Here is a 12,040-nt window from a genome sequence, read left to right on the forward strand (position 1 = left end):
CCAGCTTCCTGGTTTCCAGTCGTTCATCCACAAACAAGACAGAGCACTGATGGCTTAGAGTCGGCTGTCCTAGGTGTTCCTGGCACCCGATGGGGAGCTGCCAAGGGATCCCTGGCCCCCGCCCCCTCAGGGCACACTCAGCAGCTGATGAGCCTGATTAGAGCCTGCATTAAATGGTGTCAGACCGCACTGGGCTCATTGCAGTCTGTGCCTTTGTTCTGGAAGACTTTTTTAGATACGAAATTACTTTCTCAAAGATTATGGATAACTTTGAAGCTTTGATACATATTACGGAATTGCCCTCTGAAAAAATTGTGGCAATTGATTTCCCACCAGGAATGCCCGTTTGTGTCCCTACCTCACACTGAGGCAGAATAGTAAGAAGCTAGGAAAATTCCTGGGCAAGTGGAATGGGGAAACTGAGACAGACAGTTGAACAAACTGACTGGGGAATTTATGGCCTCCTTAGAGATAACATCTAAGCCTCAATTATATTTCAGCTCCAGGCTCAGAAAAGCAGCAAAACCTGTTGGGCAATGCCAGGACCAGCTGCAATGACTAAGGACCCCCTGCCCAGACGCTGACCAATCAGTAGAGACCGCAACTCTGAAAGAGCACACCTGGAAAACTGGTGAATATCCTGCTGAAATCCTCCCCTGAGACCTCCCCTAAGATTTCTGCTTGCAAGAGAGAGAGAGAGAAAAACCTTCAAGACCAAGTACCCACACACTTCCCCCCTCTGGGAAGCAGCCCAGGCCTTTCCTTTCTGCCTCTTCTTCCCCCCCAGGCACTTATCTCCTAAACTGCAAGAGTCCCTGAAAAACTTGCAACCAGGGGAGCAGTGTGTAGCTGCAGCTTGTCCTAGGCTAACACCCTGAATCTGCCTTAAGGCCCCTTTTCTCTGACTTCCCAGTGACATAAGGCAGCCTCACCTAGGCTTTCTCCTATTGCTTCCTCGTTGCTAAGCTCTTCCTTGTTTCACTGTCCCCAGCTTTAATTTCAGCCTCCTAGTCACCTGGACTCATGTTGTAATATCTTGCCTGCACAAAGTCAAGAACCCACACACAACTGGCTGGCCCTAGGCAGACTGCTCAGGGCCAGGTCCCCTGTCTGGTAACAACACTATTTTGGGGCATTATTATTATTTTAAGATTTTAATTTTTATTTATTAGAAAGAAGGGAAGGGAGGAAGAAAGAGTGGGAGAGAACATCAATCAGTTGCCTCTCGCTCGACCCCTACTAGAGACCTGGCCTGCAACCCAGGCATGTGCCCTGATTGGGAATCAAACCAGCGACCTTTCAGTTCACAGACTGGCACTCAATCCACTAAGCCACACCAGCCAAGGTAGGTATTATTCTTTTAAAAAAATCTTTGCCTAATATGGAGGATTAAAAATGCTATTTTCTTCATGTGCATTTGTTAAGATTAAACATTAAAAATATTTCTATTGGGAATTTTAAAAAACCTGTTTCTATCCTTTGCTCATTTTTCTTTTGAGATATTCACTGAAAGCTATTTATATACAATGTGAATATTTAGCATTTTCTGTCATATATACTGCAAGTATGTTTTCCAGTTTCGGGGGGTTGCATAGACTTGTTACCAATTATTTGTTCAGTTTTTGAATGAGTAATACCTTCAAGAGGTTTAAACACCAAAAGACATACAAAAGATATACAGTGAAAAGATTCTTCCCAACCAGTTCTCAGCCTTCCCCACCAGGTTTCCTGGTTAATCAGTTTTTACTCATTGATCCAGAGAGTTTTCGTGACTACGAAGTGCAATACAAATATACATCCTCTTTCTGCACAATTTTAGCATACAGCATGCCAGCCCCAGCTGTTCTCTGCCTTGCTTTATTTATTTATTTACTTTTATTTAACATTTAGGGATTTTTTATTTTTTTTAACTTTAAAAAAATTTTTTTTATTGATTATGCTGTTACAGTTGTTCTATTCCCCCCTTCATTCCCCTCCACCCTACCCCCCCCATCGCCACCATTACCCCCCCTTTAGTTTATGACCATGTGTCTCAAGTCGTTTAGATTCTATATTTCCCATGCTATTCTTGCCCCCCCATCTATTTTCTATCTACTGTCTACGCTACTTATTTTCTGTACCTTCTCCCCCCTTCTCCTCCTCCCACTCCCCTGTTGCTAACCCTCCTTGAGATCTTCATTTCTATGTTTCCACTCCTGATCTAGCTGTCCTTTTAGTTTGCTTTTGTTTTAGGTGTGGTTGTTAATAACTGTGAGTTTGTTGTCCTTTCACTGTTCATGTTTCTTTAACTTCTTTTCCCTAGATAAATTCCTTTAACATTTCATATAATAAGGGCTTGGTGATGATGAACTCCTTGAATTTGATCTTATCTGAGAAGCACTTTATCTGTCCTTCCATTCTAAATGAAAGTTTTGCTGGATAGAGCAATCTTGGTTGTAGGTCTTTGGATTTCATGACTTGGAATACCTCTTTCCAGCCCCTTCTTGCCTGTAAGGTCTCTTTTGAGAAATCTGCTGACAGTCTGATGGGGACTCCTTTGTAGGTGACTGTCCCCTTAGCTCTTGCTGCTTCTAGGATTCTCTCCTTCATTTTAATCTTGGCTAATGTAATTATGATGTGCCTTGGTGTGTTCCTTGTTGGGTCCAACTTCTTTGGTACTCTCTGAGCTTCCTGGATTTCCTGGAAGTCTATTTCCTTTGCCAGATTGGGGAAATTCTCCTTTATTATTTGTTCAAATAAGTTTTCCACTGGTGGCTGTGCCTTTCCCCCTTCTGGTACCCCTATAATTCGGATGTTGGAGCGTTTAAAGATGTCCTGGAGTTTCCTAAGACTCTCCTCATTTCTTTGAATTCTTGCTTCTTGACTCTTTTCTGTTTGGCCATTATTTGCTTTCTTCTGGTCCACTCCATTGATTTGAGTCCCAGTTTCCTTTTCATCGCTATTGGTTTCCTGTGCAATTCCATTCATTTCAATTAGTTTCGCCTTCATATATTTGTCTAATTTGTGGCTATCATCAACCAGTTCTGTGAGGATCCTGATGACCAGTGTTTTAAACTGTGCGTCTGAGAGTTTTGCTATTTCTTCATCACTTAGATTTATAGGCTCTGGGGCTTTGAGATCTTCTTGAGCCATTTTTGGTCTGTTCTGGCCCTTTAAGTGTGAGGAGCGGAGCCTTGGACTCCCAGGTCGCTGGGTTGTGACGTTGTATGTGAGGGTGTGGTCAGAGCGGGGAAATTGCGACCCCCTCTGCTGTTTCTCACAGCTGGGTGAGGAGCAGAGGCTTAGGTGGTTCCCCTGGGCCAGGCCACTCAGAGTCGCTGGGTTATGACACTGTATGTGGAGGTGGGGTCAGAGCAGGGAAATGGCCGCGCCCTCCCTGTTGCTTGCAGTGGGGACCGGCTGGGTCCCGGTCCAATCGCCCACTCCCTTGCTTGTCAATCCGCGCACAAATGTGCGACCACAGTCAACTCGCAGCCCTGCTCCCTCGCTGTTTCCCCACGGTTGCTCGCTTGGGTCGCTCACTAGGTCCAACCCTGCGCCTGGATTCTGCGTACCTGAGTCCATCCGACCGAGTTTTCCTGTGCAACCCCCGCTCCACCAGCTGCTGGTTTTGCCCCTTACCGGTCAGGATGAAGAATTTGTTGTTAACAGACTTCCGAAAAGTTCAATTTTCTGTGTTCTGGCTGTGTTTTCTGTTGCTAATATTAAGTTGTCTCTAAACTTGGTTGTGTGAGAAGGCACGGCACATCCACCTATGCCTCCATCTTGGTGGAAGTCTTCGGTCTCCTCGGGTTTTTTTAAATATGTTTTATTGATTATGCTCTTACAGTTGTCCCATTTCCCCCTCTCCCCGCACCCCTCCCACCAGCATTCCTGCCCCCTTAGTTCATGTCCATGGGTCGTACATATAAGTACTTTTTTTTTAAAGGAATTTTTTTTTTAAAGATTTTATTTATTTATCTTTAGAGGGAAAGGGAAGGAGAGAGGGAGAGAAACAACAATGTATGGTTGCCTCTCGTGTATCCCCTGCTGGGAACTGGCCTGCAACCCAGGCACGTGCCCTGACTGGGAATCGAACTGCGATCGTCTGGTTCACAGGCCCACGCTCAATCCACTGAACTATGCCAGCCAGGGCACATATAAGTTCTTTAACTTCTACATTTCCTATACTTTTCTTAACCTCCCCCTGTCTATTTTGTACCTACTATTTATGCTACTTATTCCCTGTATCTTTTCCCCCATGCCTGTCCCCCCACTACCACCCTCCATATGATCTCCATTTCTGCGATTCTATTCCTGTTTTAGTTGTTTCCCACTAATAAGGGCTTGGTGATGATGAACTCATTTAACTTGACCTTATCTAGGAAGCACTTTATCTGCCCTTCCATTCTAAATGAAAGCTTTGCTGGATAGAGCAATCTTGAATGTATGTCCTTGCATTTCATGACTTGGAATACTCCTTTCCAGCCCCTTCTTGCCTCTAAGGTTTCTTTTGAGAAATGAGCTGATAGTCTTATGGGAACTCCTTTGTAGGTAACTGTCTTCTTTTCTCTTGCTACTTTGAAGATTTTATCTTTCTCTTTAATCTTGGCTAATGTAATTATGATGTGCCTTGGTGTGTGTTTCCTTGGGTCCAACTTCTTTGGGACTCTCTGAGCTTCTTGGACTTCCTGGAAGTCTATTTCCTTTGCCAAATTGGGGAAGTTCTCCTTCATTATGTTTTCAAATAAGTTTTCAATTTCTTGCTCTTCCTCTTCTTTTGTCACCCCTATGATTTGGACAATGTTAAATATGTCCTGGAGGTTCCTAAGCCTCTCCTCATTTTTCTGAATTCTTGTTTCTTCATTCTGTTTTGGTTGAATGTTTATTTCTTCCTTCTGCTCCAAACTGTTGATTTGAGTCCCAGTTTCCTTCCCTTCAATGTTGGCAACCTGTACATTTTCTTTTCTTTCACTTGTCATAGCCTTCACTTTTCCCTCTATTTTGCAACCATACTCAATCAATTCTGTGAGCATCCTGATTACCAGTGTTTTGAACTGTGCATCTGATAGTTTGGCTACCTCTTTGCTGCTTAGTTTTTTTATTTTCCTGGACCTTTGATTTGTTCTTTTGTTTGGGACATTTTTTTTTTTTGTATGGGTGCTCCTGTTACATAGTAAGAGTCAGAGCCTTAGGTGTTCACCAGGATGGGGCAGCCCACATGGCTGCTTTGTAACATGGTAATGTGGGAGGGGTCTGAGAGGAAACAGTGCTGCTTGCTCCTCTCTCTGCTGGTTTTCAGTCACTTCCCCTGCTACCCACAAGACAGTTGGGCCCTTCTGGTGCTGAGTCCCAGGTGGGTGAGTTTGTGTACATTCCAGGACCCTGTGGGTCTCTCCAATGAACCCTCTTGTGAGGCTGGGAGCTTCTCCTGCCACCTCAACCCCCACAGGTGTTTTCAACCAGAAGTTTGAGCCTTTATTTCCCCGCACTGGGACCCTGGATTGTGTGGTCTGTCTCACTCCCTAGTTGTTCCTCCCAGTTTATCTGCATGCAAATGTGAGACTGCCCACTCTGCCAGCAGCCACTTTGCCGGGAGTCCTCTCCCTGCCCAGCTGCTGGTCTCAGCCCCTCCTACCCATCTGGATGAATGTTTCTTCTTTAACTCCTTAGTTGTCAGACTTCATACAGTTCAGTTTTCTGTCAGTTCTGGTTGTTTTTTGTTTTAAAATTTGTTGTTGTCCTTCTTTTGGTTGTGCAAGGAGGTACAGTGTGTGTACCTACGTCTCCACCTTGGCCGGAACTCACTTAACATTTTATTTTTGAGATATTCCCATGTCAGTCTACAAAGAGCTTTCTCATTACTTTTTATCATGTTAGAGTGTACCATTCTGTGTATTATATTTTATTTAAGAAGCTTCCTATTGATATACATTAAGGTTTTTTACCATTATTTTGCCATTACAAATAATGCTACAATGAGCAACCATATGTATGTATACATATATATATCTCATATTATACATGTGAAAATGGATATCTAGGATAAACTCATGAAAATGGATTGTTAGGTAGACAATCTATGCATTTATAATGGATAGAACCTGACCAATGGCCCTTTACAGAGATCGTGCCACTTACTCTCCCACCATCAGTGCGTGGAACAGCCCTTTCACTACAGACACATAGGGCATTGTCAAACTTTTAGAGTTTTATCCAACTGATAGGTGAAAAATTATATCTCAGTGGAGTTCAGTTAGTATTTCTCTAATGAATGAGGTTGAGCACCTTTTTTATGTGAGAGACATTTGTATTTCCTTTTCTGTGAACTATCTGTTCATATCATTTGTCTGTATTTCTTGTTAGTCTTTTTCTTAATGATTTGTAGGTGCTGTTTACATATTAGAGAGTAGCTCTTTGTGGTGTGTGTTGCAAGTTTTTTCTAGTTTGTCACTTGTTTTTGACTTTTTTTATTGCTGTGAAGATTTTCTTTATTTTTACGTGATTGAATGTATCTGTCCTTAATTTTATGTATCCTGTATTTTTTTGTCATAATTAAAAAGGTCTTTTCTCCAAGATTATAAAACATGTTTCCTGCCTTTAACTTTTATGATTTAACATTTTAACATTTCAGTCTTTGAGCTGTGTGGAATTTGTACCTGTGTATAATGAGGAATGAAGCCAACTCGATTTTTATCCAGCTGGCTAATTATTAGCCAATAACGTCCCTTTTCATGTTTTTTTTTTTTTTCCAATCTAGGATCCAGTTACTCCTCACACATCGTACCGAGTTTTTATGTCTCTTCAGTGCCCTTCAGTCTGAAACAGTCATGGTTTGCTTTCACGACAGGTTTCTAGAGCACCAGTCAGCTATTTTACAGAACATCTCTCCGTTTGGGTCTACCTGACCGTTTTCTCATGGTTAGACTCAGCTTCCCCATTTTTGGCAGACTGCCTACAGGTGACGCATCTTAGTGCGATGTCAGCAGGTGCGTGTCAGTTTGTCCCATAATTATTGACGTGTTTCGTGATTATGTAGAATTCCCTTTACAAACAAATGGACATGAGTTTGCAAACTTTCCCCACCAGCTCTCCCCGCCCAAGTAAATCCATTTTGGTGATAAAAAAATAAATAAAATACAATGTTATTTTGATAAAAATGAAAATTAGAAAAAAGAAAGCAGGTGGGATCAGATTGATAGGGAAAAAAGCAGATAAAATCACAGCTCAACGTATAGCAGATCATTATGACGTAAATATTCACGGCTCAAAGTTGAGCTCCAGTATATTGTGATGAACATTTCCTGATACACCTTTTTGTTTTTTTACCCCCGGAATCAAAATCATTTTGTCATTCATTCATTTAATTTCTCTATTTACTTACAATAAAGCCATCCCCAAACTTTCGAAGAGCACCCCTCATTGGGTTAAAACACATTGCCAGATGTGGCAGTTTCACCTTTTTCTTGGAGACACCGCCCCTGGAGCCCTCTGTCCCCTGGAGATTCTCCTGCTCCCAGCTGGACGGGCTGTGGCCCAGGCCCACTGAGCACTGTATCCCGGGGCTGCCCCTCGCTGTCATCCGGAATTCCTGGGGTGCCACCCACCTCTCTCTTGTGTTAGACTCTCTGACAAAGTGAAAAACTCTGGATGTGAAAGATTTTCTTTTTTTAAATCCTCACTTGAGGACATTTTTTCATTGCTTTTTAGAGAGAAAAGGAGGGAGAGAGGAAGAGAGAGAAAAAACATCCATGCGAGAGAAGCATCGATTAGTTGCCTCCTGTGTGTACCCAGACCAGGGACCAACCCACAACCTAGGTATGTACCGTGACCAGGAATCGAACCCACAACTCTTTGGTAATGGGGTGGAACTCCGGCTAACTGAACCACACTTGCTAGGGCAGAATGAAGATGTCTTTGTTTGATTCCTGGCCCTTCAGCATTGAGCATGTTCCTGGCTCTCCCTATATGAGTCCGGTTTTTGCCACTCAGCACAAGGCTAGAGGGACTCAGGCTCACTGAGAAGCTGGAATAGCAGGAACCAAAGAGGCTCAAACAATCTGTCCAGAATGCCTCTACTACTTCCAATGCCCACTGCGGACAGCTCGGCTTTACGCACTTGGTATTCAACTGCTGGACAGAAGTACCTGACCGGTCAAGCCAATGGTCTCACTGATACCGAGGTTGGGGGAGGAGGATTTTCTCTTTTCAGTTTTTGTGATGGGAGATGGTTTATCATGTCCACTTATACCCTAATACTGCCTCATAGTTGTTTTCTCTCGAATAGGAAGGGGAGATTGGAAGTCGGACAGCCAAAACAAATGTGCATGTCCACTATACTCTTTGAGTCTCACTTTCTCCATCTATATATAAAAATAATAATTATATAAAGGTATTCAACTTGGAGATTAAATGAGACAATAGGAAACCATTTAGTACAGTTTCTATTTTATGAGAGATTCTCTATAAATGTTGGTTTGATATGAGTAGAAGAATGAATATATTCTATGTGGATGGAATGAAAGAAGTCAAGATGGAGAGGCCAGAAAATCTGAAAGGGATAAGTTGAGGGAGTCTGGAGTTCCTTAGCCTGGATAGCAGGTCTGGAGGGGAAGGAATAGGGACCAGTCCTGTTTGGGGCAGAGGTCACTACAGACAGCTGAACTTGGCCTTCTGTGCCTTTGTCTTCCTGGATGTGGCTGCTTGTAACTGAGTCAGGACATGATCTTAGCTGAGATGCAGTCAGCATGCAGATCAGTGACCCGAATGGGCAGGCCAGCTACACAGAGGTCATGGATCAGCCAGGGGTGTGGAAGGATCTGCCTGCAGGGTGACCAGGTCTGGTCCTGAACTTTGTGTTCAGAGGAAGATGAAGAGGAAATGCTGTCCTCCCATCCTTCCCTTATGGACCCACCAAAGGCCTCTGATGGTCCAACTACTTTATCAGCAAAGTGTGGAGAAAGATGACAGGAGTCACTCAAAGCGCCCGTTAACAAACACAGGAAGGTCAAGTCAGCATGAGTTGAGCAGAAATGATTTTGACATCTAAGAAGAGTTCTCTCCTCAGAACATCCTCCCTGCTCTAGCTCCCGGTCACTCAGGGATCAACTGTCCTTCCTTGGGGCTTTCTTGGGTCTCCCTTGGGGTCCTGCCCAGCTTCTGGCCCGGCTCCAGAACATGGGGTTCTGGGCATATATTCCCACGATATCTCCTCTGCTTTGCTTTGAGCTCCCAGAGGGCAGGGCTGGTGCCTCACTTCCCTCAGGGCCTGGCCCACGATGAGTACCAGGAAATGTCTGAAAAATGAATGAGGTCAGAATTGAGCTGAGCCTTAGATAAATGAAGAACAAAGGAAGAAAGTATTTCAGAGACAGAACAAATTGGCAGAACAAATGGCTGGAGAGGTATGGCATAAGCGACAGGCTGTCGTGGAGGGGGAAACATCTGTTTTGGAAGAGAAATGGACATTTGTGCCAGCGCTTTCTCAATTATTTTGTCTGGTTTTCATATTGGCCCTGAGGGAGGTATGATTATTCCCATTTCACAGATGAGGCCACTGAGGCTCAGAGTGGGGAAGTGACTTGCCTAGAAAAGGCTGAAAACAATATAAATAGGCCTATCTGATTCTTGAGCCTAGAGAAGTAGGTGGGTGGAATCTGTAGCCCTAAAGGTAGACATAGTTTGGGAGCCTTGGCCAAGCATCCAGTGCCTGTGTACCAACCTTTGCCCCAAACAGAAGGTGATAGTATATGGCTGGGTCCTGACCCCACAGAGTGACCCCTGTGCTGGTAATGGGGTCGAGGCAGCAAGTGGCAGGTGGTTTCATATCCCCAGCCTTCTGTACACCCAGCTGTTCCAGCTGTGGTCACTCCTTCTCTCCCCTGACCTCCTACTCTCCTGGTCCTCTTCTTTCAAGTTTGAGTCAAGCCTCTCCTCCTGCTCAAGCCCCTCATGATGTCTTCTGGAGTAGCACTTCTGGGCACTGAGTTTGCACCACCCCCAGGAGGTGCCCTTGGCTATTTACAGAGTGAGTGAGTGCACATGTGCCCAAGAATACCCATTCTCCAGGGCTTCCTAAGAAAGGCAAAGCCTCCCATGCCCTGGCCCCTTTCTGTCTTTTCTCCCCCCCTTCCCCGTCCCATCCCTGTGGTAGGGTCCAGGCCGTGCTGCATACAACAGGGCTAGAAGTTGAAGCAGCAGCCTCTGGCCACAGAAGCAAGCGGGCCTCCTGAGTCAGGAAGCAGGAAGAGCTGCCAGGTTCACTCCTCACCCCTGACCCTGCATGGCTGTGAATGGGAGAGAAGAGGGCACAGAACAGGGTGGACAGGACTGGGAAGGGCAGAGAAGTCCAGCTACTAGGCTACCTTTGGGAGGAGGGGGCTTCCTGACTGCCTTTCACCAGGGGGGCAAGCCAGCTGGGGGTCGGGGGGCCACCTGTGCCCTCTCCAGGCCTACCCCGATAGCCTAAGACAGAAGTCAGCACTAGGTGCGTCATCCAGAAGCCTGCCTTCCAGACTTTATTTGACACTTGCTAAGAGCCTACTCTGGCTCTTGCTGAGGTTGGGTGGGGTATAAGAATGGGTGAGATCCATTTCCTCCTCCAGAGGAGTTCACAGTAGATATTTAAGGAAGAACAAGCATAGCAAAGACTCATCGAGCACTTCATGTACCAGACACTGATAGGAGTCCTTCACATATATCCACCACTAAGTGGATGTTCACAACAACCTGCTAGAAAAATGCCATTCTTAGCTCCACTTGACCAATGGAGATAATGAGGTGCACAGAGATCCTGATGCTTGCCACAGACCACACAGTAATTTGCATGCTGGGTTCCACATCCAGGCCTCTGGCATCAGGGTCTCTGCACTTGGCCCTTACACTATGTATTGTCTAGGCCATCCCTGGTGCCAGAGGCCCCCTCTGTCACAAGCAGCATCTTCCTCCTGGCCCTGCCTACTTGTCAGCAGGTTACTGGGTCCTGTAAACTTGCCAGGCACCAAAGTATGCTTTAGGGTGTCCCCACCTTCATTGAATTTCACTGTCTGCCTTGGTTACATCTTTCCTGCCCTGGTTAAATCCTGCCCTGGTGGACATTTTGTAGGATGGGGTGAGGAGGGTGGTAGTAGAATAGCTTAAACAAAGGCTTGGAGGCAGATACAGCCAATGATCCAACCTGGCAGCAGAGCTAGAAGTGCATGCACAAGAGGGCAGAAGGTGTGTGCATAATGGGGACATGTGGGCTGGAGCCTTCACTGCCGAGGGAGGCATTTGGACTCTGTTTGGTCAGCTGAGGGAACCACGCAGGAACTGGAACATGTTGCGTAATTCTTAGCTCTTAATACCTGAACCTTCTCCTGGCTTCCTTCTGGAGTAGGTGTCCTCGTTGCCACCACCCTTGGGGCCTCCCCTTTTCTGCCCACTGCTACGTTGGCCCCATGTTCAGTGCTCAAGGTCCTGTTGCTGGTCTCCAGTGAGGGTCTGATAAACTCCTTTGCCCTTAAGCACAAAATGCATTTCCAGATGGTACCTTCCTAGGCAATTGCACTTTGCAGATTCAGTGGAAAGAGCACCAAACTGAGATTCTTGAGGAGGCCTGGTTCTACCTCTCACTGGCTGGATGGCCTTGGGCAAGTGGCTTCTTTTTTCTAGCCTCAGTTTCCACATTTGAAAAATGAGTAAGCTGGATGAGAAGATTGACAATGGCCCTTCCAGTTGCAATGTTTTTTGACTATTTTTCCAACTGTCGAATCCAAACATGTCTGTTTTGCCTCAGGCACGGGGATGCGGTTGCTGCACACTGAGTACTGAGCATGGTCTCTGCAGGGAGTGGATGGAGAGGCTACGTGTAGGTGCTGCAGCTGTGTCAGCCGAGCCCAGCCTTGGATTCACCATGGCTCAGGCACTAGCTATGTGCATGAGGAAGCCTCCAGAACATTCCATCGTTCAACCACTCAAGTCTCAGCTGAAGCCCCAGAACAGTGGAGCAGAGTGCTGTCCACGGTCTGAAGTCCTGACCCTCAGAATTTGTGAGCCTAGCCAGATTGTCATTTCAGCCTCC

This window comes from Artibeus jamaicensis, unplaced genomic scaffold (assembly GCF_021234435.1).
Source record: "Artibeus jamaicensis isolate MK-2021 breed Jamaican fruit bat unplaced genomic scaffold, CSHL_Jam_final contig_548, whole genome shotgun sequence".
Taxonomy (NCBI): Eukaryota; Metazoa; Chordata; class Mammalia; order Chiroptera; family Phyllostomidae; genus Artibeus; species Artibeus jamaicensis.